Raw genomic sequence first — 24,007 nt, forward strand, 5'->3', positions numbered from 1 at the left:
CCGTTTTTTCAAGCGGACAGAGAAATCACACATGCAGGATTTTTTGTCCGTTTGAAAAAATGGACAGAAAGTGTCCGTTTTTTATTTAACATTGAGGTCTATGGGCAACGGACATATAACGGACAGTAACTGATGGCCATCAGTTACAGTCCGTTATTTTCTGTCCGTTTATTTTCTTCACATGCTCAGAAAGCATAAACAGCAAAAAGAAAAAATGGACAGTATAAAAAACGGACACTAACTGATGCTAACTGACACTAACTGATACTAATGTGTCCATTTTTTTTTAACTGATCCATTAAATGGATCAGTTAAAAAAACGGACACATTAACATCAGTTAGCATCAGTTAGTGTCCGTTAATGTCCGTTTTTTTTTCTTTTAAACGGACACCTTCATAATGGACACCAACGGTAGTGTGAACGCCCCCTAACATGCCCTTATTAAAGGTTCTAGCCTCACCCCGATGATGCCATAAAAATAAAAATTACCGTAACGGAGAGTAAAAACGGTTTTATAAATTTTTTTAATAATAGTTTGCGCTAGTAAATAAAAAAATTAAAAAAACACATGCAAAAATAAAAACAACGTAAAAATAAAGCCCTGTGTGTCATCAAATAAATGACAATAAACTGAAATCTAGACAACGGTGAGGAATTAATACAGAAAGTGTATTGTAAAATTGTATAACTTTCCGTTATGCAAATGATATTTATTTCCTGAAAAGTTAGCGTTTTTACTTATTTATCATTATTTGGGTGATGTGGTAGTTTTTCTCATTTTTAGGGTATGATGACACTACCTCTTTGTTTTGCATTATTCTGATCTGTCAGGAAAAAACATCTTTCTTTACTGACTTTAAAGCTAAAAAAAGGAATAGTTACTAGAGATGAGCGAACACTAAAATGTTCGAGGTTCGAAATTCGATTCGAACAGCCGCTCAATGTTCGTGTGTTCGAACGGGTTTCGAACCCCATTATAGTCTATGGGGAACAGATACTCGTTAAGGGGGAAACCCAAATCCGTGTCTGGAGGGTCACCAAGTCCACTATGACACCCCAGGAAATGATGCCAACACCTCTGGAATGACACTGGGACAGCAGGGGAAGCATGTCTGGGGGCATCTAACACACCAAAGACCCTCTATTACCCCAACATCACAGCCTAACAACTACACACTTTACACACTCAATACCACCTCTCTGACAGTAGGAAAACACCTTGAAACATGTGTATTTGGCACTTGCAGTGAGGAGAGCTTGTCACCAGCAGTGAATTTGGCCCTTGTAGTAAGTTGAGGTTGGCACCAACATTTGTTTTGAAAATCAGGGTGGATTGAGCCTCTAACCAGCAGAGTTTGGGCAAATTCATGGTGGAGGGAGCCTCTAAACACCCCAGTTTGGGCAAATTCATGGTGGAGGGAGCCTCTAAAAACCCCAGTTTGGACCAATTCATGGTGGAGGGAGCCTCTAAAAACCCCAGTTTGGACCAATTCATGGTGGAGGGAGCCTCTAAAAAACCCAGTTTGGACCAATTCATGGTGGAGGGAGCCTCTAAACAGCCCAGTTTGGACCAATTCATGGTGGAGGGAGCCTCTAAAAACCCCAGTTTGGACCAATTCATGGTGGAGGGAGCCTCTAAACAGCCCAGTTTGGACCAATTCATGGTGGAGGGAGCCTCTAAAAACCCCAGTTTGGACCAATTCATGGTGGAGGGAGCCTCTAAAAACCCCAGTTTGGACCAATTCATGGTGGAGGGAGCCTCTAAAAACCCCAGTTTGGACCAATTCATGATGGAGGGAGCCTCTAAACAGCCCAGTTTGGGCAAATTCATGGTGGAGGGAGCCTCTAAAAACCCCCAGTTTGGACCAATTCATGGTGGAGGGAGCCTCTAAAAACCCCAGTTTGGACCAATTCATGGTGGAGGGAGCCTCTAAACAGCCCAGTTTGGGCAAATTCATGGTGGAGGGAGCCTCTAAAAACCCCCAGTTTGGACCAATTCATGGTGGAGGGAGCCTCTAAAACCCCCAGTTTGGACCAATTCATGGTGGAGGGAGCCTCTAAACAGCTCAGTTTGGGCAAATTCATGGTGGAGGGAGCCTCTAAAAACCCCAGTTTGGACCAATTCATGGTGGAGGGAGCCTCTAAAAACCCCAGTTTGGACCAATTCATGGTGGAGGGAGCCTCTAAAAACCCCAGTTTGGGCAAATTCATGGTGGAGGGAGCCTCTAAACAGCCCAGTTTGGGCAAATTCATGGTGGAGGGAGCCTCTAAAAACCCCCAGTTTGGACCAATTCATGGTGGAGGGAGCCTCTAAAAACCCCAGTTTGGACCAATTCATGGTGGAGGGAGCCTCTAAACAGCCCAGTTTGGGCAAAGTCATGGTGGAGGGAGCCTCTAAACAGCCCAGTTTGGGCAAATTCATGGTGGTGGGAGCCTCTAAAAACCCCAGTTTGGACCAATTCATGGTGGAGGGAGCCTCTAAAAACCCCAGTTTGGACCAATTCATGGTGGAGGGAGCCTCTAAACAGCCCAGTTTGGACCAATTCATGGTGGAGGGAGCCTCTAAAAACCCCAGTTTGGACCAATTCATGGTGGAGGGAGCCTCTAAACAGCCCAGTTTGGACCAATTCATGGTGGAGGGAGCCTCTAAAAACCCCAGTTTGGACCAATTCATGGTGGAGGGAGCCTCTAAAAACCCCAGTTTGGACCAATTCATGGTGGAGGGAGCCTCTAAAAACCCCAGTTTGGACCAATTCATGATGGAGGGAGCCTCTAAACAGCCCAGTTTGGACCAATTCATGGTGGAGAGAGCCTCTAAAAACCCCAGTTTGGACCAATTCATGGTGGAGGGAGCCTCTAAACAGGCCAGTTTGGGCAAATTCATGGTGGAGGGAGCCTCTAACCAGCGAGGTTTGGACCAATTCATGGTGGAGGGAGCCTCTAAAAACCCCAGTTTGGACCAATTCATGGTGGAGGGAGCCTCTAAACAGCCCAGTTTGGACCAATTCATGGTGGAGGGAGCCTCTAAAAACCCCAGTTTGGACCAATTCATGGTGGAGGGAGCCGCTAAACAGCCCAGTTTGGACCAATTCATGGTGGAGGGAGCCTCTAACCAGCAGAGTTGGTGGAAATCAGGGTGGAGGGAGCCTCTAACCAGCAGAGTTGTGGGAAAGCAGGGTGGAGGGAGCCTCTAACCAGCAGAGTTGGGGGAAATCAGGGTGGAGGGAGCCTAGTATTAGCAGAATTGTGCAACGCTTATGGTGGATGAGTATGAGGATGCGGAGGAATTGGAGAGGTTGAGTACAGACATGGAGTTTCATGTTGGGGTGCTTTACACAGGTGGGCCCAAAAATGAAGGCTCTATCCAGTGGTGGTTCATTTTTATCAAAGTGAGCCGGTCGGCACTCTCAGCTGACAGACGGGTGCGCTTGTCAGTGATGATGCCACCGGCTGCACTGAACACCCTCTCAGATAGGACGCTGGCGGCAGGACAGGACAGCACCTCCAAGGCATATAGGGCAAGTTCAAGCCACAGGTCCAACTTCGACACCCAATACGTGTAGGGCGCAGAGGGGTCGGAGAGGACAGGGCTGTGGTCGGAAAGGTATTCCCGCAACATGCGCCTATACTTCTCACGCCTGGTGACACTAGGACCCTCCGTGGCGGCACTTTGGCGAGGGGGTGCCATCAAGGTGTCCCAGACCTTAGACAGTGTGCCCCTCGTTTGTGTGGACCGGTGAGAACTTGGTTGCCTACTGGAGGAACTGCCCTCCCTGCCGCCAACGTCACATGCTGGAAACATCTCCATCATATTCTGCACCAATTGCCTGTGGCAAGCATTGATGCGATTGGCCCTCCCCTCTACCGGAATAAAAGACGAGATGTTGTTTTTATACCGGGGGTCAAGGATAGCAAAGATCCAGTACTGGTTGTCCTCCATGATTTTGACAATACGCTTGTCGGTTGTAAAGCACCCCAACATGAACTCAGCCATGTCTGCCACAGTGTTAGTTGGCATGACTCCTCTGGCCCCACCGGAAAGTTCAATCTCCATTTCCTCCTCATCCTCCATGTCTACCCATCCGCGCTGCAACAATGGGACGATTCGAAGTTGCCCGGAAGCCTCTTGTATCATCATCACATCATCGGACAACTCTTCTTCCTCCTCCTCCTCCATTAAACGCAGTGAAGCGGACAGATGTGTGGACCTACTCTCCAGCTGTGACGGATCGGATGCTATCCCTAACTCCTCTGTGTGATCTGAGTTATCCCTGATGTCAATCAGGGATTCTCTCAGAACACACAAGAGCGGGATTGTAAGGCTCACCATCGCATCCTCAGAGCTCACCCTCCTTGTGGACTCCTCAAACACCCGTAGGATGTCACAAAGGTCTCTCATCCATGGCCACTCATGGATGTGAAACTGAGGCAGCTGACTTTGTGGCACCCTAGGGTTTTGTAGCTGGTATTCCATCAAAGGTCTCTGCTGCTCAACCACTCTATTCAACATCTGAAACGTTGAGTTCCAGCGTGTGGGGACGTCGCACAAAAGCCGGTGTTGTGGCACATGCAGGCGTTGCTGGAGAGATTTTAAGCTAGCAGCGGCTACTGTCGACTTGCGAAAGTGGGCGCACATGCGCCGCACTTTCACCAGTAGCTCTGGAACATTGGGGTAGCTCTTTAGGAAACGTTGCACCACTAGGTTGAAGACGTGGGCCAGGCATGGAACATGTTGGAGTCCGGCAAGCTTCAGAGCTGCTACCAGGTTCCGGCCGTTATCACAAACGACCATGCCTGGGCCCAGGTGCAGCGGCTCAAACCATATTGCCGTCTCATCGAGGAGGGCATCCCTCACCTCGGAGGCAGTGTGCTGTCTGTCCCCCAAGCTGATCAGCTTCAGCACAGCCTGCTGACGTCTACCAACGCCAGTGCTGCAACGTTTCCAACTCGTAGCTGGGGTCAATCTAACAGCGGAGGAGGAGGCGGTGGCGGAGGAGGAGGCGGTGGCGGAGGAGGAGGCGGTAGAGGAGGAGGAGGAGGGGGGTGTTCTTCTCGTGTCCCTGCCAGGAATGTTAGGCGGGGAGACGAGGTACACCGGGCCAGTTTGGGAAGCAGTCCCAGCCTCAACTACATTCACCCAGTGTGCCGTCAGTGAAATGTAGCGTCCCTGTCCGCATGCACTTGTCCACGCGTCGGTGGTCAAGTGGACCTTTGTGCAAAGCGCGGAACTAAGGGCCCGCCTGATGTTGAGTGACACGTGCTGGTGCAAGGCGGGGACGGCACACCGGGAGAAGTAGTGACGGCTAGGGACGGCATAGCGAGGTGCCGCAGTTGCCATCAGGTCCAGGAAGGCGGGAGTTTCAACAAGCCGGAACGCCAACATCTCCTGGGCCAGCAGTTTAGCGATGTTGGCGTTCAAGGCTTGCGCGTGTGGGTGGTTAGCAGTGTATTTCTGCCGCCGCTCCAATGTCTGAGAGATGGTGGGTTGTTGTAAAGAAGCGCCTGATGGTGCCTTTGATGGTGCAGGAGAAGGAGATAAGACAGGAACAGGGGAGGATGAGGGAGAAGTCAACAAAGTGGCGGAGGCAGATGAAGTGGTGTCCTGGCTCGTCCTCTGGAGTGCATCGCCAGCACAGTCAGCAGTGGCAGTGGCAGAGGCAGAGGCAGTGGCAGAGGCAGTGGCAGTGGCGTGAACGGCAGGCGGCCTTTGTCCTGCCGTTGCTGCCTGCCACTGATTCCAGTGCTTGGATTCCAAATGACGGCGCATTGAAGTGGTGGACAGGTTGCTCTTCTCAGAGCCCCTAATCAATTTCGAGAGGCAAATTGTGCAGACAACACTATATCTGTCCTCGGCGCATTCCTTGAAAAAACTCCACACCTTCGAGAAACGTGCCCTCGAGGTGGGAGTTTTTCGGGGCTGGGTACGAACTGGAACATCTTGGGAGATTCCGGGTGTGGCCTGGCTTCGCCTAAGCTGCTGACCTCTGCCTCTGCCTCTAGCTACCCTTTTTGGTGCTGCACTTGCCTCAACATCCACACTACTTTCCCCGCTTGACATCCCCCCTGTCCAGGTCGGGTCAGTGTCCTCATCATCCACCACTTCCTCTTCCAACTCCTGTCTCATCTCCTCCTCCCGCACAATGCGCCGGTCAACTGGATGCCCTGACGGCAACTGCGTCACATCATCGTCGATGAGGGTGGGTTGCTGGTCATCCACCACCAAATCGAACGGAGATGGAGGAGACTCTAGTGTTTGAGCATCTGGACACAGATGCTCCTCTGTTAGGTTCGTGGAATCGTGACGTGGAGAGGCAGGTTGAGGGACAATGAAAGGAGCGGAGAACAGCTCTGGGGAGCAGGGACAGTTGGGGTTATTGTTCTGTGAAGCTTGGGAATTTTGGGAGGAAGGAGGACAAGACTGTTGGGTAATAGGAGGAGAGGAGGCAGAGTCTGACTGGCTGCTGGACAATGTGCTGTAAGCGTTCTCTGACAGCCATTGCAAGACCTGTTCCTGGTTCTCGGGCCTACTAAGGTTTGTACCCTGCAGTTTAGTTAATGTGGCAAGCAACCCTGGCACTGTGGAGTGGCGCAATGCTTGCTGCCCCACAGGAGTAGGCACGGGACGCCCTGTGGCTTCACTGCTACCTTGCTCCCCAGAACCATTCCCCCGACCTCGCCCACGGCCTCGTCCACGTCCCTTTCCGGGAGCCTTGCGCATTTTGAATTCCCAGTTAGAAATTGGCACTATATACCAGTAGCAAAAATTGTGGGTGCACGTAACCCCAATATATTCTTTGAATTCCCAGTCAGACAATGGCACTGTATACCAGTAGTAAAAATTGTGGGTGCACGTAACCCCAATATATTCTTTGAATTCCCAGTCAGACAATGGCACTGTATACCAGTAGCAAAAATTGTGGGTGCACGTAACCCCAATATATTCTTTGAATTACCAGTCAGAAACTGGCACTATATGGCAGTAGCAAGAAATGAGGGTATTTGTAACCCCAATATATTCTTTGAATTCCCAGTCAGAAACTGGCACTGTATACCAGTAGTAAAAATTGTGGGTGCACGTAACCCCAATATATTCTTTGAATTCCCAGTCAGACAATGGCACTATATACCAGTAGTAAAAATTGTGGGTGCACGTAACCCCAATATATTCTTTGAATTCCCAGTCAGACAATGGCACTGTATACCAGTAGTAAAAATTGTGGGTGCACGTAACCCCAATATATTCTTTGAATTACCAGTCAGAAACTGGCACTATATGGCAGTAGCAAGAAATGAGGGTATTTATAACCCCAATATATTCTTTGAATTCCCAGTCAGACAATGGCACTGTATACCAGTAGTAAAAATTGTGGGTGCACGTAACCCCAATATATTCTTTGAATTACCAGTCAGAAACTGGCACTATATGGCAGTAGCAAGAAATGAGGGTATTTGTAACCCCAATATATTCTTTGAATTCCCAGTCAGAAACTGGCACTGTATACCAGTAGTAAAAATTGTGGGTGCACGTAACCCCAATATATTCTTTGAATTACCAGTCAGAAACTGGCACTATATGGCAGTAGCAAGAAATGAGGGTATTTATAACCCCAATATATTCTTTGAATTCCCAGTCAGACAATGGCACTGTATACCAGTAGTAAAAATTGTGGGTGCACGTAACCCCAATATATTCTTTGAATTACCAGTCAGAAACTGGCACTATATGGCAGTAGCAAGAAATGAGGGTATTTGTAACCCCAATATATTCTTTGAATTCCCAGTCAGAAACTGGCACTGTATACCAGTAGTAAAAATTGTGGGTGCACGTAACCCCAATATATTCTTTGAATTCCCAGTCAGACAATGGCACTATATACCAGTAGCAAAAATTGTGGGTGTATATAGCCCCAATTCTATTGCTAGGGGACTTGCAGGGTATTTCTGAGGTGAAGGTGGGGGGGCACACCGTTGGAACGGTGATTTGGGGTGTATATATGGGGTATACGGGAATACACTGTCAGTGTGTTCCATTCAGGATCCTGGGAAAGCTGGGTTGCGGCGATTGAGCCCGTCAGTGCCACGTTACACTGACAAGCTTCTCCCTGGAATTGAAGTTATATGTAAGCCCAATATATTCTTTGAATTCCCAGTGAGACAATGGCACTATATGGCAGTAGCAAAAATAGTGGGTGTATATAGCCCCAATTCTATTGCTAGGGGACTTGCAGGGTATTTCTGGGGTGAAGGTGGGGGGGCACACCGTTGGAACGGGTATCGGGGGTATATATCGGGTATACGGGAATACACTGACAGTGTATTCCATTCAGGATCCTGGGAAAGCTGGGTTGCGGCGATTGAGCCCGTCAGTGCCACGTTACACTGACAAGCTTCTCCCTGGAATTTAGCTCTTACAAGAGCTGTTGTGGTTGTCTTCTCCTTCCTATCCTAGCCTGTCCCTGCCTACCCAGAATCTAAGCCCTAGCTAGCTGGACGGAAACCTCCGTCCCCGGTGAATTGCAAGCTCAGAATGACGCGAACCTGGGCGGCGCTGTTCTTTTAAATTAGAGGTCACATGTTTTCGGCAGCCAATGGGTTTTGCCTACTTTTCTCAACGTCACCGGTGTCGTAGTTCCTGTCCCACCTACCCTGCGCTGTTATTGGAGCAAAAAAGGCGCCAGGGAAGGTGGGAGGGGAATCGAGTAATGGCGCACTTTACCACGCGGTGTTCGATTCGATTCGAACATGCCGAACAGCCTAATATCCGATCGAACATGAGTTCGATAGAACACTGTTCGCTCATCTCTAATAGTTACCTTCATTGCTTTGGATGGAAGACATAGAGTGCAGTCTGTGTTATTTTTTCTGTCAAAGAAACAGATACCTGAAGGCAAATGAAGTCTATTGTAATTGATGTTCTTTTTAATGATCACATTCTTATCCTCTAATGGAATAGAACAACAGAAAAGAAAACAGTAGAGAGGACATATCCTTTTTTATAGACTCACTGACAAAAAAAAAACTGCACAAAGAAGGAGCCTCCATATAAGACTCTCCATACTGAGGAACAGAGTCTGGATTCATAGCTAAAGATGATATAGTTCTAGTCCATAATAGATCAGGTTTCTCATTCAGGACCAGAAGAGGAAAGCCATGACAACATCATAACACTTCCAATTCCAAACAAACTACAGAAACTTGCAAGTAAACCTTGAGAATATTTGCAAGACTAATCTTGTGAGGGTTACCCATCATTAATAACTAGTAATATCACCAAACATCTTTCTTCCTCCGTTACATTTGATTTACAGAGCAATAGAATGATTTGTGTTCTAATATTTCTGTCTTTACAAGGGACAGACATAACATTTGGAAACCTGTGCAGCGGCATGGGAGCCCAGAACACTATAACATTCACAGCTTCCTACTGTCCATGCAATTGCAAATAGATAGCTGAGCTAATATACTGAGATACTAGAAAAGCAAACCCTAACTGTTCTTGCACACAGACCTCAATTGTCTATGTCAACTCCTGGTCTTCACAGACTCCTAATGGCTGACTTTCTTTTCTCCTAAGAGACAGGACCACAGGTGATAAAGAAGGTATTTAAATAGTGTAAGTCGATGGCTGGTAACACACTGGAAGTGATGTACACCCAGATTGCTTAGATGGGTGAGATGATGGAAATCCAGAGAGTTTGTTTCCCAGCAGACAACTACATTGCTGAGCACTATTTAAGTGCTATGCACGGGGCTGGTAGTGGGACTTGCCATTCCCATCCCCTCCAGTCCACACCTTGTGGACACTCCTGCGGTTCCCATCTGTCTTGGGTTTGTCCTCATTAGAGGGGAATAAGAAGTCTGCTAGGAGAACAGACTTGGTCAGAGATTGGCTGGAAAGTCACAAGGGAGGACAATCTTGACTGTCTGAACTTGTTTTTATTCTAGGTGAGGTAACTAATTTCTGTTTAGTTAGAGCCCAGATGGGCAGTTGTTTATTTTGTGTTTTTTTCTGTGCTGCATATACCAATGTGTATTCTGAGTGAATAAAATACTTGGATTGTAACCTTGGAGTCTGTGTCAATGCAACCACCCAGCACCCCTAGATCCTGACAATAGGCATTCAACAAGCTTTGCATAATAAATAGTGTACCTGAACCTAAGAACCTTTATAATATATCCTTTCAGAGATATCTCATCATACTGTTTCCCTGCTCTCCCCTTGGCTAAAACAACATTCACTCTAAAAATGTTGTTGGTAGTGATAGCTGATAGTAGTACCTGAACTTTAGGGCAAATATTGAGCTAAGAATCATGAGGGGCCAAGGATCTGATGGTACATCACTGTCTGAGACAAGTGGCAGCTAGAGATGAGCGAGTAGTACTCGATCGAGTAGGTATTCGATCGAATACTATGGTATTCAAAATACTCGTACTCGATCGAGTACCACTCGCTGTTCGAATGTAAAAGTTTGATGCAGAACCAGCATTGATTGGCCGAATGCTATACAGTCGGCCAATCAATGCTGGTTCTTCTCCTACCTTTAGAAGTCTTCTCCGTGCAGCTTCCCCGCGGCGTCTTCCGGCTCTGAATTCACTCTGCCAGGCATCGGGCCTGGGCAGAGCCGACTGCGCATGTCCGCTTGTAGTGCAGGCGTGCGCAGTCGGCTCTGACGAGGCCCAATGCCTGGCAGAGTGAATGAAGAGCTGGACGATGCTGCGGGGACGCTGCACGGAGAAGACTGCACGGAGGATCCAGCCCGACTCTCACTCGTGGACTTGGTAAGTATAATTTGATCAAATGTTGCCTACCCCTGAAACGAGCATTTTCCCCCCATAGAGTATAATGGGGTTCGATATTCGATTCGAGTAGTCGAATATTGAGGCGCTACTTGAAACGAATATTGAACCTCGAACATTTTACTGTTCGCTCATCTCTAGTGGCAGCAGATTTATGTTGGACAGTACTTGGAAACTCAATCAGAGTCATGAGGAGGTGATGCTGATGTCAGAAGACAAGGGTGGTGACACTGATAAAGAGGAAAGCCAACATATTGCCTACAGGCTTCTATGTTGCAACATTGTGGCTCAGTGGTTAGCACTGCAGCCTTGCATTGCTGGAGTCCTGAGTTTGAATCCCACCAAGAGCAACATCTGCAAGGAGTTTGTATGTTCTCTCCATGTTTGCATGGATTTACTCCCATACTACAAAAGACATACTGATAGGAGAAAAAAAAAGTACATAGTGAGCCCTATACGGGGCTCACAATCTACATTTTTATAAAATTATTATTTTTTTAAATCTACTCATTATCTACAAAGCAGTAATACATATAATAAATATAGAGATGCTTCCACCTTTACCTTATTTCAAATTTGCTTAAGCATCCCAATTTCTAATTAAATGAATTTAATAAATTATTGTGACTAGCAAAGCCCTCGGTGGGTGCACACAGCCACCTATAGGATATTCAACTTGTGACAGAGTATCAGAAAATAAAGGTCATATCCTATATATACTGAGGTAAGCCATATACTATATGTATCTCAATTTATCATTCAAAGTTCACAAGAATTGTTGATATTCAAGAAATGAATTTGGTGTTTGGACTTTTCCATATAAAATAAGATAAGATAATCCTTTAATAGTCCCACATTGGGGAAATTTCAGTATGTTACAACAGCATAGTAATACAGATACAGGATAATACACAGTAATATATTACGGAAGCAGGCACACATATGCTGAGAAGAAAAGATATACTAGGAGCCCATAGCAGCTAAGGAATGGAAGAGAAAGAAGGAAGACTTCATAATCATAATCATTAGTCCTCTGTGCGGAGTGATCTTCGCTTGGTTTGATGTAGATTATACAGCCTGGTCGCGGTTGGAAGGAAGGACTTACAATAGCGCTCCTTCTCACACTTGGGGTGAAGCAGACAGCCACTTATAGTGCTGCCAAATCCCATCAAGGTCCCATACATGGGGTGGGATTTGTTCTCCCGCATGGAGGTCACCACAGACAGTATCCTTCTGTCACCCACCACCTGTACTGGGTCCAAGGGGCTCCCCAGGACAGAGCTGGCCCTTCTGATCAGCCTGTCAAGTCTATTTCTGTCCCTGGTTGATATACTGCTCCCCCAGCAGGCCACACCGAAAACACAGAGTTGAAGAAGGCCCTAAGAAGTGTCCCCTGGACTCCGAAGGCCCTCAGCCTCCTGAGCAGGTAGAGTCTGCTGTGGCCCTTTCTGTGCAGCACCTCCAGGTGATCAGCCCAGTCTAGTTGTACAAATAATGTACAAATAGCAATTTTTAGAATAATCCTTATTTCATATGCATCTAATATCTGATATAATTGTTTTGCAGTAGCAATTAACTATTTATAATGAACAAGAACTAGTTAAACATTTCTTATATTAGAGTGTTTTTAATATTTTAGCCACATTTCCTACATTACAGTCTTTCAGATACTTTTTTATGTATTTTCTGTGACATAAAGCATGTTGTGTGAACAGAATCTCATTATTTTTTAATATATGGCTATTTATTAATGCATTGTTTATACAACACACTGTGGTTTCCTTGAATTGATGAATATATTTCCATCCACAAGAGACCATGAATACCCTAAGGAGAAGCTTATTTTTATGCTTTTTTCTAACTCAAGATGTGTTACCTATTTCTTTGTACTGTTCACTATATATATTGACCAATTTTTCTTCCGGGATTACTATTGTGTTATGGTCATTTCTTTCAATTAAACATTTATTAATATAATGCATTTAAAATGCCTTTTTCTTATCATCTTTTCTCATAAGAGTTAGTAAATCTCTATAACTTAAATCTGTATTGTTATGAGCAGATGATATAAAACAATAGTACGCTGAATAAAAGTATATTTATTATGATTTGGTTTTATTTATTTGAAGAAATAAAATATTTTGCATTTTTTGCATTGCATGATTTACTGTACCACAATTTTTATTTGTGATTCTAAGTCTGTATTTCTTAAGCTTTTACAAATCTATATACTTCTGGAAATGCTATTGGTGTCATGATACAAACAGTGATCGTCTTCTAAAGTGGTTTCAACAAATGTAAATGTAATTCAAGAGAGTCGGAGTCTCACAGGATTGTCTGGAGGACCCAGGCGTTAGAGAATTTGACACCAATCTAGGGCCTATAAATAACTTTTGACAATTCATAAATGGTTATATACATCTATCACACTTTTTGCATAATATGACCTGGACATGCAATGACAATGGTACAGTTGTAAACTATAGATCATGGTTTAGACATCAAAACTATTTGATTATAGGACCTTATTATAATGCACAATTAACCTAATTGAACATGATCTGGATAAAAAAATATTAATATTTAACCTTAATATTGTACAATATACAATTTTATATGTATTTTTATATGTTATTTTTAGCCTAGACTTCCTTGAAATAACTGGAAATATAGTAGCCTCCAATCTTGGATATTTAACATTAACCTTGATCACTGACTGGGCTTCCTTTTCACATAATTGAGGTCTTGAGAATCCCCCGTATAGTCTATTCTACAGAGCCAGCACAGAGAATGAGAAATTTAAGCACAAAAAGGAATGCTGGTTACTGTCAATTACTAATATCCAATCAGCAATAAGGCAAGAAGCTAATCAATATTAAAAATACTTCAACCTATGAGAAACATCTGTGCATTGTAGAAGCTGGGAAAGATGTGTTGAATTCTCCCCTCCATATTTGCTGTGTGATGAAATCCCATTCAATCCTCCCTTATCCTTTCACTCTGAACCCATCTTGCTTTTGATGGTACAGTGCCTTGCGAAAGTATTTTGCCCCTTGAACATTTCAACATTTTGCCATATTTCAGGCTTCAAACACATAGATATTAGAGATGAGCGAACAGTGTTCTATCGAACACATGTTCGATCGGATATCAGGGTGTTCGCCATGTTCGAATCGAATCGAACACCGCGTGGTAAAGTGCGCCAAAATTCGATTCCCCTCCCACCTTCCCTGGCGCCTTTTTTGCACCAATAACAGCGCAGGGGAGGTGGGACAGGAACTACGACACTGGGGGCATTGAAAAAAATTGGAAAAAGTCATTGGCTGCCGAAATCAGGTGACCTCCATTTTAGACGAATAGTGGATTTCAAATCCGGGTCATATGAGAATGTGAACTTTGTGACTATGAGACAGGGATAGCTGTACAGGCAGGGATAACTAGGGATAACCTTTATTTAGGGGGGAATGTTATTAAAAATAACTTTTTGGGGCTCTATCGGGTGTGTAATTGTGATTTTTGTGAGATAAACTTTTTCCCATAGGGATGCATTGGCCAGCGCTGATTGGCCGAATTCCGTACTCTGGCCAATCAGTGCTGGCCAATGCATTCTATTAGCTTGATGAAGCAGAGTGTGCACAAGGGTTCAAGCGCACCCTCGGCTCTGATGTAGCAGAGCTGAGGCTGCACAAGGGTTCAAGCACACCCTCGGCTCTGATGTAGGAGAGCCGAGGGTGCACTTGAACCCTTGTGCACCCTCGGCTCTGCTACATCAGAGCCGAGGGTGCGCTTGAACCCTTGTGCACACTCTGCTTCATCAAGCTAATAGAATGCATTGGCCAGCGCTGATTGGCCAGAGTACGGAATTCGGCCAATCAGCGCTGGCTCTGCTGGAGGAGGCGGAGTCTAAGATCGCTCCACACCAGTCTCCATTCAGGTCCGACCTTAGACTCCGCCTCCTCCAGCAGAGCCAGCGCTGATTGGCCGAATTCCGTACTCTGGCCAATCAGCACTGGCTAATGCATTGTATTGGTGTGATGAAGCAGTGCTGAATGTGTGTGCTTAGCACACACATTCAGCTCTACTTCATCGGGCTAATAGAATGCATTGGCCAGCGCTGATTGGCCAGAGTACGGAATTCGGCCAATCAGCGCTGGCTCTGCTGGAGGAGGCGGAGTCTAAGATCGCTCCACACCAGTCTCCATCCATCTGATGTAGCAGTGCCGAGTGTGCATCAGATGTGTAGTTGAGCAAAACTGACTCAGCACTGCTAAGTCTCTGCATTCGCATAGGAATGCATTGGCCAGCCTTCGGCCAATCAGCGCTGGCTCTGCCGGAGGAGGCGGAGTCTAAGGTCGGACCTGAATGGAGACTGGTGTGGAGCGATCTTAGACTCCGCCTCCTCCAGCAGAGCCAGCGCTGATTGGTCGAGTTCCGTACTCTGGCCAATCAGCACTGGCCAATGCATTTCTATGGGGAAAAGTTAGCTTGCGAAAATCGCAAACTGACAGGGATTTCCATGAAATAAAGTGACTTTTATGCCCCCAGACATGCTTCCCCTGCTGTCCCAGTGTCATTCCAGGGTGTTGGTATCATTTCCTGGGGTGTCATAGTGGACTTGGTGACCCTCCAGACACGAATTTGGGTTTCCCCCTTAACGAGTTTATGTTCCCCATAGACTATAATGGGGTTCGAAACCCATTCGAACACTCGAACAGTGAGCGGCTGTTCGAATCGAATTTCGAACCTCGAACATTTTAGTGTTCGCTCATCTCTAATAGATATCAAATTTAAATTTTGGGGGGGAAGAATCAACAAATAGGACAAAATTTTGAAGTGGAATGAAATTTTTTGGATATTTTAAACTTTTTTAACAACTAAAAAACTGAAAAATGGGGAGTGAAAAATTATTCGGCCCCTTTACTTTCAGTGCAGCAAACTTACTCCGTTCAGTTCAGTTCAGATCTCTGAATGATCCAGTGTTGTCCTAAATGACTGATCATGATAAATAGAATCCACCTGTGTGTAATCAAGTCTCCATATAACTGCACCTGCTCTGTGATAGTCTCAGGGTTCTGTTTAAAGCGCAGCGAGCATCATGAAGACCAAGGAACACACCAGGCAGGTCCAAAACACTGTGGTGGAGAAGTTTAAAGCCAGATTTGGATACAAAAAGATTTCCTAAGCTTTAACCCCTTCCCGCCGATGGCACTTTTTGACTTCCTGACCAAGCTCGATTTTTCAAAACTGACATGTGTCACTTTATGTGGCAATAACTTTGGAAAGCTTTAACTTACCAAAGTGATTTTAAGATTGTTTTTTCGTAACACATTGTACTTCATGTTAGTGGTAAATTTTGGTTGATATGTTTTGTGTTTAATTATGAAAAAATTGGAAATTTGGTGGAAATTTTGAAAAATATGCATTTTATAAAGTTTGAAATGATGTGCATTACATACAGATAGTCAGACCGCCAAAATTATATCATAAATCTCATGTTCCAGATCTCTGCTTTATGTCGGCATCAAACTTTAGTCACCCTTTTAATTTTTACGGACATTATAAGATTTACAAGTGAAACAACAATATTCAAAATTTTCAAGAAATTTCCAAAACCCATTTTTTAAAGGGCCTAATCCAGTTATGAAGGCGTTTTGAAAGACCCTTGTATTAAAGCCCCCCATAAATCACCCCATTTTCAAAACTGCACCCCTTAAATAAGCCAAAACAACATATACCTAGTAATTTAACCCTATAAGTGCTTAACAGGAATTAATACAAAATGGAGGTGAAATTTTCAAATTTGAATTTATTTTACTAATATTTTCGTTTAGCCCTAGAATTTGCACATTCACAAGGGGTTAAAGGAGAAAACGCATCCCACAATTTGTTAGGCAAGTTCTCCTGACTACCATAGTACCCCACTTGTGGGTGTAAACTAATATATGGACGCACAGCGAGACGCAGGAGGGAAGGCGCGCTAAAGAGCTTTTAGAGGGCAGATCTGGCTGTGATCAGTTTCAGGAACCATGTCGCATTTACAAAGCCCTTGAGGAGTCAAAACAGTGGAAACCTCTAGAAAGTGACCCCATTTTGAAAACCGCACCCCTCAAAGAATTTATCAAGTGATGTAGTGAGCATTAGTAACCCCGAAGTGAATGTGTAAGCTGTGCGGAGTAAATTGGGTACACCAAATCCCATTCTATTTTCCCACTAGCTCCTATGACGCAGACGGGGAAGAGGGGCATTCTGGGGGATCAGCGCTGCTGTATAATCCCTCATAAGCTCTAAACATGGGGTGTCCCCTGAAAACGCTCGCACCGCTTACACATTTTCTTCTAGTCGCAGCCACTTATGTCCTAATGATTTGGCGACTTTTGGGGTTTTTGTCTTCACATTGTACAAGGTAGATTTTTATTTTTATTTTCTGGCAATGTGGCCATATGAGGGCTTGGTGTTTGCGGTATTAGATGTACTTTTCAATGCCACCATTTTGGGGCCTGTAACTTATTGACTACATTTTATTAACTCTTTCTGGGTGGGATGTAAAAGGAAACATCAATTCTGGCATTGCTTTTTAGCATTTTTTTTTTCCCCCCGTGCAGCGTACAGCATAAGTAACATGTTACCTTTATTCTGCGGGTCGCTACGGTTACGGCGATACCTCATTTATATGATTTTTTAATGCGTTGCTATTTGTGCAGAATAGAATTCAATTCAGGGAAAAAAATCTATTGTTTTTGCATCGCCATCTTCTGAAAGGCATAACGTTTTTATTTTTCGCTAGACAGAGCTGGTTGAGGGCTTATTTTTTGCGGGAAGACCTATTCTTTTTATTGGTACCATTTTGGTTTTCATCTGACCATTTGATTACTTTTTATTGAACATTTTGTAAGGGAAAGGTGGTGAATAATCATTATTTTGTGCGTTTTTCTACGTTTTTTTTTTTACGACATTCGCCGTTCGGGTTAAATAATGTTTTAATTTTATTGTTCAGGTTATTACGGACGCGGCGATACCAAATATGTAATGTTTTTTTCTATTTTTCTTTATTTTACATAATAAAACATTTTATATGGGGAAAATGGGATTTTGGGGGCTTTATTTATTTTTATTTTATTTTAAACTTATTTAAACTTTTTTATTTTTACTTTTGTCCAACTTTTTTTTACTGTCCCCATGGGGGATTGAAGCAGTGATCGGCTGATCACTGCTTCAATAGAGATACGCTGCAATACACGTGTTACACGTGTATTGCATTGTATAGGAAGATGTCAGCCTGTGTAGACGCACAGGCTGACAGCTTCATTTATGGCAGGATCAGCCAGGTGCGCGGACGGGGTAAGTGAAGGGGCAGACCCGGGGTCACTGATCAGACCCCGGGCTGCCCCCTACGAACACCGGCACCCCCCGAAACCGGCGCGGGGGGTGCCGATCGGCACAATTTTAGAACGAAACCCCGGAGGTGCCGGTGGTCATGTTGATCACCGGCATCTCAGGGGTTAACACCCGCGATTGGACCCAGTTCCGACCGCGGGTGTTAGTGGGCATTGTCAGCCGTGTATTACGGCTGACACCCGCTGTGCATGGTGCGCACACAGTTTCTGTGTGCGCACCATGCATCCGCAGTAATAGTACGGCGGTTTGCGGGAAGCCCTTCCCAGCAGCGCCGTACTATTACGGCGAATGTCGGGAAGGGGTTAAACATCCCAAGGAACACTGTGAAAACAATCATATTGAAATGGAAGGAGTATCAGACCACTGCAAATCTACCAAGACGTGGCTGACCCTCTAAACTTTCATCTCAAACAAGGAGAAGACTGAACAGAGATGCAGCCAACAGGCCCATGATCACTCTGGATGAACTGCAGAGATCTACAGCTGAGGTGGGAGAGTCTGTCTGTTATGATTGGCAGCATATATTAAAAAAAACTAAATAAATCCTGCGGAGCTCACTGGGCTCTGAACTGCAGAGCGCACTGGTGTTAACAAGGCCCCACAGTTAAGCTCACTGCTGGGCTACACCACAAACTTGGTGCTTCACTTTTAGCTACAAAAGGCAGCCGTCAATGCAGAACAAAGCAGCCGCTTAAATGAATTATAAAGTCTTGCAGTCACTGCACTGTAAGACAAACGCAAACCAAACTAAAACTGTGTGCTCCCAGTAGCTTACTGGGCCACACCCATACCACAGCCACCTGCTGTGGAGTACCACAGGTAGCAGCCTGCCTAAGGTAGGAGATCCCCAATGCTAAATAAAGGAGAGATTCCACAACATTAACTAAGGGGCTGGTTTCCCAAAATTTTAATCCATAAGGGGGGGAGATTCTCCCTACCTGTCTGACTAGGCAGCTTGCTGCCAACTAATGTCTTGCACGGCCGTGCACATACGGCATATGAGGTTTGAGGCTGGAGCGTCCAAACCAGCCTCCTTAAATGGAGGGAAGGTGGGACCGATCAGCCAGCCCAGGTGCTAAAACCAAATGCCGATAGGCTGACACCAGTGTCAGTCATCAGACCGACCATGCCTATCGGCTGTAAGGGATTAACCCCATGCATGCTGGACTGAACAGTTACAGTGGAAGAGGCTGCGACCCAAGGCTACACCTGCTGCACAGTCCTAACACTGTCCATAGGACAACAATCAATCGTACACTGCACAAATCTGAAACAAACAAAAAACAGAACACATAGATAAGCAACCCAAAATTTATAAAGGAATGCATAGGTCCCCTATCAACTCTGCAAGGCCCTAAATGATCAATGTCCTTACCATGTACAAAGTACCAACAAGCAAAAAAGAGAAGGTAAGTATGACACCTAATATGTATGTTAAAAAGGCACAGATCTGGCCTTTATGGAAGAGTGGCAAGAAGAAAGCCATGTCTCAAAGATTTAAATAAAAAGTCTCATTTAAAGTTTGCCACAAGCCACCTGGGAGACACACCAAACATGGGGAAGAAGGTGCTCTGGTCAGATGAAACTAAAATCAAACTTTTTGGCCATAATGCAAAACAATATGTTTGGCGTAAAAGCAACACATTATAAATTCTCTTGTATAACTATAGGAAGAAAATAATAATGAATACAATTTGCTCCTTGTGTATCTAATGGATGTTTCCTTCTGTTAGATGGGATCCCCTTATGGTGGAATTTTTGCTGAAGATTCCTTAAAGTCTTTAGATCTCTATATTGAAGGCAAGAAATCTGTTGTAAAAATCATCTGCGCTTCTGTAATTTGATGGAGGAGATTTAGTAACCAAAATGCGCTAAATGCTGATTTGTGTGAAACAACTGTCTAACACACCATGAGCCACATTTACCTCCTAATATAAAAACTGACAGAACCCGAACAAGTGAACATGCTACTACAAGTGAAAATGGGTGCCCCATTCATGTCCCAGGTGCACAAGACCTCTCGTTTACATAAGAACTCAAAGTTGATCTTTTCAGCTGCAAAATTGCATGTTGACACAAAAAGGTGTGTAAGCATTAAAGTTGTGTAGAAGTATTTCAGATCTAGTACACTCCCTTTAAGTGTCAAGTTAGAATTTGCCACCCCTGAACAGTATTGTTAAACTGCAATTTTGATTTTCCTCTACTAGTTTCCTTGGAAGAAGTTTTGTCAAGAGCTAGTAATTACTGTTACTGTCATTAAGAAAATGTTATGTACATGTCAGGACAAAGAATTAAAATAGCTTCATATACAGAAACAAGGGTGAGATGTTAAGTCAACTCATAAAATAACAGACAAGCAGAATAATTGCTTTAATTTAAAAAAATAAAGAAAAAAAATAGCAAACAAATAAATGAGCAGATGATGGATGAATCTTAGAGTGTGGTCAAACAATAGATAAGAGTTTACGCAATCATCAATCAAATTTAAGTCATTTAATAATAAATAATATTAATGTTCTATCATATATTTAGAAAATTGAAAATAAAATTAACATAAAGTTAATATGAAATTAACTCGGCTTAAAATATTGTCAGTAAAAAAATAAAAATAATGTCTTCTAAGAGGTAATGTCCCATAAATCATCAGTTTCTTCAGAAGCAAAGCAAGGTTTATCAAATGAAACGATTTCTGGTCATTTAACATTGACTTAAGTGATTTTTTGTACATAAATAAAGAAAACTTTTTAGGCTTTTGCAAAGTAATTTATAAATTTTTTGCGTTAAAATAAAAACAATTAAGTAGTCAAACGCTGAACAAATTTATATTAAAGGGCATCAGAGAAAATATGAATTTATTCATCAATATGATAGTGTAAGGGAATTGCTAGGACCTCAATTCCCCAGTAACTGTTTGTACCCTGGGACAGGACACAACAGATAGTGAGCCCTAAGCTGAAGCCCCCCAACTTTCCCTTCCTATTGCCAGGCCCTATCCTACGTAATAGGCAGCAACCACGAAGACAGTCCCTCCCTGTATAGGTGAGACACAAAACGCAGACAAGACGGACAACAAAAAAGAGAGGTCAGCTAGCCAAGGGTCAGTAACAGTCGAGCAATGCAGTTCCAAATCGGAGTCCAAAGAATAGTCAGTGAGGAAAGCCAAATGTCAAGGAAAATAGTGTAAGCAAAAACAGGGACAGTAAGAGCAGGTATGCACACGGCAATAGCAAGCACTGGTGTGAATGAAAGCCAAGGTTAAATAGGGAGGAAGAACCCGCCCATGGAGTTGACAGGAAGGCAGCTGTCAATCACAGGGCAAGGCCAGATTAACCATTAGAGGAGCAGAGACAAACAAGGGCAGAAGACGGGTGTGGTGCAAATACAATCACAGCAGTAGAGCCGTGTTCACACAGTGCGACCAAAAACTTTAAGCCATGAACCAAACTGCACACGCCTCCTGCGCCGCAGCAAGCAAGCAGAGGGCGGTGCAGAGACCCGAACAGGCAGACATGTTACAGATAGGCAAACTTTATCACTGGTAGAGGGAGGTCAAATCTACAGTCAGTGATTAGTGGACCTTTCTTGTCCTCCTGTACATGCGGTTTTATATACCACTAGAAAGCCGACAGTGCACTGAATTCAGTGTACTGACGGCATTTCCATTATGTGCCCCGGGGCAAGAGATATCGGTGTCATAATGAATATCTTCCCACTGTTAGAAGGGTGCACCTATGAGGAATACCCCCCAGACAGTACTTGTCCATATCCCTGTACTGTCAGATGGGGTGTTCCTTACCACCCAGTGATGACGCTGGGCTTTGAGGAATGCCCCTCCAGTACTAGTCTATGGATGAGTACAGTTAGGAGGGGTGCTCCTCACAGCTTAGCGTCATCGCTGGGTGATAAGGAATGCCTGCTCTGACAGTCCAGGGCTATGGACGAGTATAGTCAGGAGAGGCATTCCTCACAGCCCAGCTAGACTATCAGGAACGTGTTCTGACAGTGGACAGATATTGGTAAACGCACCGATATCTCTTGCCCCAAGGCACATAAATGGAAAGCCGACAGTGCACTGTATTAAATGCACTGTCGGCTTTCTAGCAGTGTATAAAACCGCAGGTGCCCAAGTACACAAGTAAAGGTCCTCTTTAACTGAATGGTTACAATTCAGCATGAAGAAGGAACATTAAATAAACAATGCCAATGACCTCAGAGGTGTTGGAAAGGAAACAGCGGGGGCTTAAGGAAGTAAGTGTTACTTTTTTTTTGTTTTTAATTTATTCTGACCCTTGTTTTAAATTCTTATTGGACAAGCCCTTAAAGTTGATAATGTGAAGAGTAAAATGTGAAAACATATATGAGGATTCTTCCATCTTTCCTATGTCTATTGTAACTGTCCAATGGGAATAACATAATGATATAAAGGTGTAGCCTCAAAGTTCTGTTAATTTAAGAGCATAGAAGAAGAAAATGTCATAAAGAAAGGGAACTATTACAATGTACATTACAGTCACATCTATTGTCAGAATACATATATCCTGCTCAGATCAGTCACAGGGCATTGGGTTTCCTTTGTCTGGCCTCTCCTGTATAGCCCCCACTTACATACCAGTGATGTAAATACATGTGTGTATATATCTAGTTTTACATTAAATATTACTAATGATATAACTTTTCAAATACAGAAAATACATTTATGTCATGCAGGTCTTTTAAAACTGTAGTAAAATCGTATAGAATGCGTATAATAGCCTGACATTTTCCAGAATGCCGGAATCTCATTTTCCAGGAACACATATATAGATATTAAAAATACAATATCATACTCCATAAAGCATTACATGTGATAAGAGTCATTGCTAAAGTGTAATTTTGAATTGGGTTAGATCATGCATAAAACATAAAAGGGAAAGAGGCTACACATCAAGAAACAATAGATTGTATAGCCATAGAGTCGTATGTCTCCGTTCACTATAATTACTGCATATGTGATATTTTCAACCTTCACCTTTTTCTCCCCTGCATAATTTACAGTCAATGCTTCTCCCGCTCTTTTTTTCCCCCTGAATCTTGCTCACAAGTTGAGTTATAATTTATAGAAATAAATTTATAGGAAGGTCAATTCTTTAAAGCCCAGAGCACTTCTAAAGCTGAATCTGGATAGACTAGCTGTGATCCTAATAATGCAATAAGTTATTTCCCCATCTGAAATGTTATTATCTTTTTACCTAAGGCAGAGATGATAGTTCAAATAGGTAGCGAGAAGATATTGACATTGCTAAGGTTAATGACCTGGTGATTAACAGGACAACACATACTAGAAGTCCAATGAATTGTTGTAAATGCATCGTTGAGCAATGTCAGGAACAATCCATACAATGCTTGGCTCGGTACTGTCCTTAAGGACTGTCTCACTTCTGCTGATAAGAATGTTGAATATGTCATTAAACTGAAAGTCACATTGAAAAATATTTTCTTGCCTCATTAAAGGATGTAAAATATTATGAGATATGTGGTTTTATATTATTTCTTCAAGAGACCGAGAATGTAAAAACACATCTATAATGAATGAATGTTCAGATTTTTATGGTCATTAATATATAATGGAGCTTGGCAAACACGAAAAAAAAAACAAAAAAAAACGTAAGCTTTCCTATGCTGAAAGTCACATGGACTATCATCTGGTAGAGCAGCAGAAAGTTGTACAGTATATATCCCATATGTAGCTCAGCTAGTTATTACAGGATTCAGTAGAAGTGTTTTATACGAATGACCAAATATATTAAAGGTGTTATGACACGTAAAATATTTATA

This window comes from Leptodactylus fuscus, chromosome 4 (genome assembly GCF_031893055.1).
Source record: "Leptodactylus fuscus isolate aLepFus1 chromosome 4, aLepFus1.hap2, whole genome shotgun sequence".
NCBI classification, from domain to species: domain Eukaryota; kingdom Metazoa; phylum Chordata; class Amphibia; order Anura; family Leptodactylidae; genus Leptodactylus; species Leptodactylus fuscus.